We start from the raw sequence: 9,069 nt of genomic DNA, 5'->3' as shown, positions 1-9,069 counted from the left end.
TTGGACTCTTCCTTTACTTTTGAAAATGGTAAAACCGGCAAAAGTAGCAAAAGTTGTGAACTGCTCTCATATGAATTGTGTGGGGTCTGAAGTAAAGGAACGCTTTTCGAGTAAAAAATGGTAAAACTTGAAGATTCTTGCACGTAAAGGAACAGGGTTAGTATGTTTATATATAACCGGATTTAATAAACCCACTGGGTTTTATGGTACGTTTATATATAAGCGGATTTAACAAGCCCACTGGGTTTCAAATGTCAACTACTCATTAAGAAGGTTAACCCAAATAAATCCTCATTAAGAAGGTTAACCCTGCAAAAGGCTATAATATAAACATGGCCTTAAAATGCCAATTTCATTGCGTATACGTCAATTAAATCCTCATAAAGATAGCCAACCCTGCAAAAAGCTATAATATAAGTAGGCCATTAAACGCCGTTACATATAACCGGATTTAACAAACCCACTGGGTTTGAAATGTCAATTCCATTGCATATACTCCAAATAAATCCTTATAAAAAAAGGCGAAAACTACAATGTGCTTTTAACATTAGTACAAAAACAGGTTTTAGGGCTGTTTCGTCATTTATTTGCTAAAACAGGCAACATTTTGCGTCATTTACTATGCAAAATTAAATGACGATAGCTGCGTTATTTATTTTATGCTTAGTTTACATTTACGGAATCTACTCGATTTCAACTGTCAAATCCATAGGTTAAACTTCAAATGAAATCCAATGGATTTCAAATGAGATTTGACGTTTGAGCTATGGAATTGACAGTTGAAATCGAGTGGATTTCGTAAATGTAAACTTATGTCCAATTTACATTACCAACTTTTTCGTCATTTAGAGCTGATTCGTCATTTATTTGCTAAAACAGGCAACATTTTGCGTCATTTGCCATTTATTCCAAACAACGCACGAAAACACCATACTATTATACGCAACCCTGCTTTTTCGTCATAAACTACCAAAAAATGCAACTGTTTTATGATGTCTTTGTTTGTTTGTGTGTGTTGTCGAAAAACAAAAATACTCAAACGATGACAAAAGTGAAAATAAATGTTTAAAAAACTTGCAAAAATTATGTTTTTTTGTTTTTAGAATTAATTTAAGTAATTTGATACACATTTGTGTTGTGAAATTCCTATTTCTCTGAATAAATATATTGTGTGCGTGTGTTTGTGTTATTGTATAAGTGTGTATGTGCGATTGTGTGCGTAAGCAAATGACGCAAAAAAACAGATGTAAATACACTTCATTTGATTCCAGGATTTCGTAAAACGGAATCATTTAATGTGCATATGTAAATTGGACTTTAGCATTAAACAACGCACGAAAACACCATACTACTATAAACAGCCCTGTTTTTGTCATAAACTACCAAAAAATGCAACTGTTTTATGATGTCTTTGTTTGTTTGTGTGTGTTGTCGAAAAACAAAAATACTCAAACGATGACAAAAGTGAAAATAAATGTTTAAAAAACTTGCAAAAATTATGTTTTTTTGTTTTTAGAATTAATTTAAGTAATTTGATACACATTTGTGTTGTGAAATTCCTATTTCTCTGAATAAATATATTGTGTGCGTGTGTTTGTGTTATTGTATAAGTGTGTATGTGCGATTGTGTGCGTAAGCAAATGACGCAAAAAAACAGATGTAAATACACTTCATTTGATTCGAGGATTTCGTAAAACGAAATCATTTAATGTGCATATGTAAATTGGACTTTAGCATTAAACAACGCACGAAAACACCATACTACTATAAACAGCCCTGTTTTTGTCATAAACTACCAAAAAATGCAACTGTTTTATGATGTCTTTGTTTGTTTGTGTATGTTGTAGAAAAACAAAAATACTCACACGATGACAAAAGTGAAAATAAATGGTTAAAAAACTTGCAATTTTTTTTTTTTTTTTAATTTTGAATTAAGTCAAGTTAGTTGGTAAGTCCCGGTCCATACTAGCGTGAGTTTCACAGTAGAGCGATATCGTAAAATTGCTGTAGTGGGGGACTCGATCTATAAATACCTAAAAGTTTCAATGAAACCACTCTAGTGTGACCTTCGACTTTAAATGATTTCGTTTATGAAATCCTAGAAATAAAGGAATTGCATTTACATCGAATTTTGAGTCATTTAAAATGACGCTGCTATCGTCATATCCAAATTAAAGCATCTGTTATTTGTCATTTCGAGATTTCAGTGATCAGAAAACTTTTATAGCATGCTCCCACTAGCGTTTGAATTACGTTGTTCGCCTGTCGAACGACGCACACGAATTAACATGTTTCTACACACTTTTCATTAATATTTTCCATTAATTCTGAACATTGTTGTATTTTCAATAAATTTTTTAATTGTTTCTATTTTCAAAATTGAAGAGAGAGAAAGACATGTCAGTATACGGACTTTCAGTTATTGGTTTCGTCATATCCAAATTAAAGCAATTGTAAGACCATGTTTATATTATAGCCTTTTGCAGGGTTAACCTTCTCAATGGAGACTTATTTGACTTATACGCCAAGGAATTGACATTTGAAACCTAGTGGGTTTGTTAAATCCGGTTATATATAAATGTACTATTATTTGTCATTTCGAGATTTCAGTTGTTGTTGTTGTTGTTGTAACAGTGTTTTTGTTATGTTTATTTGTTCGTTCCTCTGTTCAATCTGGCTCTGGGTCTATCTCCAGTTTCAGAAAAGTGGCTGCTTCGATGGGATGTAGCCACAGATCCACAGGAGTTAGATGGGTAGGTTTGGCGGGGCAGTTAAAAAGGTGTTGTGTGTCGTGCGGGCCCATGCCGCATACTGGGCAGATGTCTTGCACGGCACGACCGATTTCTGTCGTCGATCATGCCGTCCGTATCAGATCTATCGATGATCGCTACCTGGAGGTCATCCGGGGCGATCATCTTAGCGGATCTTGTTGGATCCCGCGTCCTCCCACCTGAAGGTTGTGGGGGTTTCAAACCCTGGCCGACTTGGGTGGTCTTCCCTGTTTGAGCCCGTGAGCGGCCACTTCAGCAAAAGAGGTCGAGTGATTGTTCGCCCGATTTTCCGCCGTCCTCTTAGCAGTCGGGTGTGGGTCCTCAGAAGATCTAACCCTCTTGACGCATTCCTGCGCAGATGTCTTCGATTTCCCACCCTGCTTTGAGGTCGATGGACCATCGGACGTGCCAGTCACTATCCTCCTGGCGGTACCAACGCCTTTCCTCACAGCTACAGAAGGGCAAGATTTACCAGGGGCAGGCAATCCTACAGTGGTCTGTGAGCCAGTCCTCTGTACAATCGGAGCTCCTGATAACTCTCCGCTCTTCTTTGCCCCTGCAGATCCAGAGGCAGACGCCGACGAACCAGCCGATGTAGGAGACACCCTGTGCGGTTGGTTGGTTTGCGTCTGTCTCTCTTTCCGCGCCAAATTCGAAACGGGTTTTGATCGATCTTAGGGGCCGAGGGTATCGGATCGCTTGACCCTACCGCAGACACCGAAGTTGTCCGCAAAGGGTTCGAGCTGCCCGAAACTCCCGGTTTTCCTTTATTGCCTGGAAACGCTGCCTTCATCACAGCCGTTGGGCTGGAGACTGCTTCGTTTCCAGGGGTTGGAAGTTGGTCGATCGGAAGGAAGATCTTCTCGACGTGAGGATGTTTGCGCTCAAAACGCCTCACAAATCGAAGCTTCAGTCCGATCTCCCGAAATTGCGCTTGAGTTACCTCAGCGGGATTCACGCCTATGAAGCGCTTACAATAGAAAATAGCCCTTTTATAATTGTATTTGTCTTTCCTCTGTCTGGGCCTGCTCTTCTTGGCTGCTGAGGACAAGGAGTCTGATGACAGTTCCTCCTCTTCATCCCCTTTCACCAAGGCATCTTGCCTAGACAGGGAGGGCTTGTCGGTAACGACCGACGCTTTTTCCCCTGAGGGAGTAGGTCTCTCGACTGCTGGAACTATACCCCCTTGAGTGGCTGAAGGAGTTACCTCCTTGGACGATTGAGATGGAATGATTGTGACATCCATCTCGTCGTCCGTCAGAGGGAAGTCCTCCCAGTCCCACGGCGGGGGGCTCTCCTGACTCAGTCTGAGAGTCTCATTCTCCTCCAGGAGACCGAGCAATTCCCTGCTCTGAGTATGTATGGCGTCGCTGACTACGTCCATTGTCAGAGTCGTCGTTCTGTCGTCCCCGCCCATGGATGGGGTCATTACTGCACTGGGTGCATCATTGTCAGTTGTCGTAGCCGGGGTCATAAAAGTCGTAAAATTGTTGGCTGAAAATCGTCATAAAAGTCGTAAAATTGACAATTAAAGTTGGGAAAAATCATCAAAGTGTCCTAAATGAAAATTGTTGGCCGTTTTACGTCGCTTTTTTAGCAGATTATTATGCTATTGAGACCCCATACCACAGTGTGGATATAAAAATATGGTTATATGTATATTGTAATACCATTTTTTATTATTAACCTATTAAAAAATATAAAATTTGATAATTTGTAAAATATCATTTATTACCCTCTATTACAGAGAGTAATGTTTTTCAAAACGAACTGACAGTGTTGCAAAATTTTTCTGATCGCTACCAATATCATGATTTCATCCCGGCGAAGGGAATTATCAATTGGCTTCTCAGTTTTTGAAATGATGCCTTTTTTTAGCGAAAAACCGAACTCTTTAAGTGTCTAGTATTCCCATATGAATGAGAATCACACTCACTTTTCGGCTTTTCCAAAGAAACACCAAAATCAAAATATTTTGCAACATGTCAGCACGTATCAACTAAGAATTCTTCGAATTCTGTGAGTTGAAAAGAACACCAACACAGTTGCCTGTGAGGTTGTTTATTGGAATTTTGTTTTTTTGTTTTTTAACAAAGCTCCAATTCGCCCGTGCCTCGGCTGTTTTTTGTTTGTTTTGTTTTTTGTTGAAGTTCAATCTCATTTTCGATTGTTTGAGTGGAGTATTCCCCCATTGGCTCAACTTCATTTATTACCCTCTATTACAGAGAGTAATGTTTTTCAAAACGAACTGACAGTGTTGCAAAATTTTTCTGATCGCTACCAATATCATGATTTCATCCCGGCGAAGGGAATTATCAATTGGCTTCTCAGTTTTGAAAAACATTACTCTCTGTAATAGAGGGTAATAAATGAAGTTGAGCCAATGGGGGAATACTCCACTCAAACAATCGAAAATGAGATTGAACTTCAACAAAAAACAAAACAAACAAAAAACAGCCGAGGCACGGGCGAATTGGAGCTTTGTTAAAAAACAAAAAAACAAAATTCCAATAAACAACCTCACAGGCAACTGTGTTGGTGTTCTTTTCAACTCACAGAATTCGAAGAATTCTTAGTTGATACGTGCTGACATGTTGCAAAATATTTTGATTTTGGTGTTTCTTTGGAAAAGCCGAAAAGTGAGTGTGATTCTCATTCATATGGGAATACTAGACACTTAAAGAGTTCGGTTTTTCGCTAAAAAAGGCATCATTTCAAAAACTGAGAAGCCAATTGATAATTCCCTTCGCCGGGATGAAATCATGATATTGGTAGCGATCAGAAAAATTTTGCAACACTGTCAGTTCGTTTTGAAAAACATTACTCTCTGTAATAGAGGGTAATAAATGAAGTTGAGCCAATGGGGGAATACTCCACTCAAACAATCGAAAATGAGATTGAACTTCAACAAAAAACAAAACAAACAATTTGTAAAATATTTTATTTAAAATTCAATATTTTCTTTGTCTTAATTTGTTGCATTAGTCTGGTTTTAACTCAAAGGGAAAACATCGATGTCAAATTTTTTTTATGCGGCACTCCCCTAAAGTATTTAGTTTGGTTAGATTTTAAGATTCTTAACGTTTAAGCACAATTGGAATATGTTAACACATGCCACTGGGTCCTCGTATTAATGAAAATCTCGACTTTTTGGCTATTTGACGACTTCAGCTACCCATATCTATGAAACGGTTAAAACTATTTGCCCGTGTTATGCATTAAATTAAATGCCACACTATTCTTAATATTTCTTGGCGAGCAACAAAATACGTAAGTAATACTGAATTCAAGATAATAAAACCAATGTCCCGAAAACGCCTTAGGGTGAAAATGGAGTTTATTTGAAAAAACCCTTTTTACAGTGTTTAATTTAACTTCCTTTTGTGTCTGTTTAGTTCAAATCTAGTAACTTATTTTCCACACAGTTGTAGTTGACCAATCGAACTAAAACTTTGCACACTTTTCAGACTTGGATGACAATACATGAATATGAAACCAAAACCAATATGGGTCCATTTTTTTCATAGAGCCCCCATATAGCGGTACCACCCGATTTAAAGCATTTTAAGGATTCTTGTTAAATTTTTAGGCCGAATTGGCTATAACTTGGCATTTGGGGTTCCCAATGGTACAGAAACTTCCTCACTAAAAATGTTGGACCCAGGTCAAGGTTTTGGTACAGCCCCTATATAATGATACAACACGATTTCAGGTATTTTAAAGTTTTTATCTAAATTTTCGGCCTAAATTGGCTATAATTTTGTTATGAGGTTCGCAGTGGTCAAAAAAATTAAATGCTGAAAAGTTAAAAATAAAAATAGTTAAAAAATAAGTTACAGTGTTTTATTTACAAATGCACTTAAAACTAGAAAATATTTTTTAATGATTAAATCTCTCAAATAAAATGCTTGCATTTGAATTAAAAATTGTGGCAATATTAAATGGCCACCAGCGTTTTATTTGAGAGAATCCATCATTAAAAATTATGTTCTAGTTTTAAGTGCTTTTATAAATAAAACATTGTAACTTAATTTTTATACCCTATACCACAATGTGGAAAAGGGTATAATAAGTTTGTTTTCCCAAAAATTCATGTAACGCCGCGAAATATTCGTCGTAGACCCCTCATGTGGTATACCAAACTTCATATCTCGACGAGATAAAGCGATTTAGCGATGTGTGTCCGTCCGTCCGTCCGTCCGTCTGTCCGTCCATTAAAAATTGTAATCAAGCTAGAGGCCGCAATTATGGACCGATTGTCACGAAATTTAGTATGGAGGTCGGGTTTGGACCAGAATAGAACTGATTAGTTTTTGGCGATGATCGTGAAATGTTAAAGGGATGAAATGGACCAAAAACAAAATTTTTGCTCGATTTTGTAGCCGCTCTGTAGGTCGCAATAATAGTCCGATCGGCGCGAAATTTTAAACGTAGTTTTGGTTTGAGATGAAGAAGTAGCGTGCAAGTCAACGGTATGATCGGATAATATTTAGCGGGTTAAATTGATCAAAACTTTTGTGTGAAAATTGGTAAAATTTCTAATGCACATCTTATAACAGCTAGCCCGGAAAGCTAGTGCACAGGGATAGTGGTATAGGGTATCACATGGTCGGCCCCGTCCGACTATAGTCTGTTCTTACTTGTTTAAATTATTTTTTATTTCTTCCCATATTATCAATTTTTGGGAATGAAAACAAATGTCTTTTACATTTTGTTCATATTTAAATTTATTTAAGGGGCTGACATAATGTGATTTTAGAGACATCTGGGTAAAGATGACTACTTGGTGATGAACTCGACTCCCTGCTCTGCTATGTCGTTCACAACTTTCAAGTTGTTTAACATCCTTTACCCTTCCTGGTAATTGATGTTCTGCGGTCAAGTTACAGGATATTTTTCAAGAAATTCGGAGTTAATGCTTAATCTCTTGAACAACAAGTAAGTATACCCTTTAATTACGCCTGGTAGACTTTTCCTGGAAATTTCGGCAGTTGTTCTTTTGTTATACCCCGCTTACACTTAGCCGGATTAACCCAGTGGGTTTGGATTTCCATAGCGCAAACGTCAAATAAATCCTCTCGAAGTGGGTTAACCCGGCATAAAAACTCTAGTGTAACCGTACTATTAGTTTGGTTTTTTCCATTTTCTTCTGCTTGCTTTGTTAAGATTTTTGTTGCATTTGGCTCTTTACGGTGGTTTATCATCAGATATCAGGCCAACAAGTTCAGGACTAAGATACCACAGATGATATATAATTTTGTTATTTCCTTTGATCTGATATTTGTTTCGTATTTCAATAAATCTTCAATGCGGTTTAGGTCTTTTTTTTTTTGACCTAAAAAATATTTCTGAATTTCGCTTTCACTATTTGTTGTATTAAACTCAATCCATTGTCTCTAATCCTTTTCAACCTATTGATTATGTTTACCCAATCCATCCAATATTATATCTACATAACCATTATCTTGTTCATTATAGGTTTTGTAAAATCAATAACCCACACTCTCATTTATAACACTCAGTTGTTGTCCTTTGATACAAAATAAATAAATAAAATAAGAAACGTTCTGGGCGCGTTAAACCGGGCTCGAAAGATGAAAACACAAAGTGCTTCTACGACCTCTTGTTCTTTGGAAGTCAGCTGGGAAGTAGTTTTAAAACATTCTCGTCTACATCGAACTTGGATTTCTCAATCGCAGACTATTCTTATAGAAATCGCGTGAATATGTTTGTTTGATGTCCGGATGTGCTGCCAAACTTGCAGTCAAAAATCCCTCTCAACAATACTCCTTATAAATCTGTACGCAGGTACAGAAGCTCTCGACTTAACATCTGCTTAAGCTGGTAAGACCCCATTATTCTAGGCATTCGTACACTGCTAAGTCTTGTTTCTCCCCTGAGCTACTGTCAGTTTCAGGAACGCCAAGGAGTTCTTCTTTACCCCCATACCAGAACAACAACCCGTTCTTTCTGCACTGTTTTGGGAATATCTGGTAATAGTTTTCCATGCCAGTGCACGCAAAAAGCCTTGTTTTGGGGTATCTTCCTTGAAGTTGTTGCTAGTATTTTTCACTGTTTATTCACCGGAATAAACGGATAAAGCTTCTAAAGATCATATATTTGTTGGGGTCCTCTCCGAGAGCTTCTACTGTAGAAAAAATGATACGACTAACGTTCCTATAGGACACTTTACAGGGATCCAGCAGCAATGACAATTTGATGGTTATTAGTTTTTGTTGAAGCTGCGCTTGATTATTTTTGGTTCTTCTGATTCTACGAAGCGTTTAGCATCAAAAGA

The sequence above is a fragment of the Musca autumnalis genome, unplaced genomic scaffold (genome assembly GCF_047663935.1).
Source record: "Musca autumnalis isolate F117 unplaced genomic scaffold, ASM4766393v1 scaffold_3, whole genome shotgun sequence".
Classification (NCBI taxonomy): domain Eukaryota; kingdom Metazoa; phylum Arthropoda; class Insecta; order Diptera; family Muscidae; genus Musca; species Musca autumnalis.
This window is presented reverse-complemented; position numbering follows the sequence as displayed.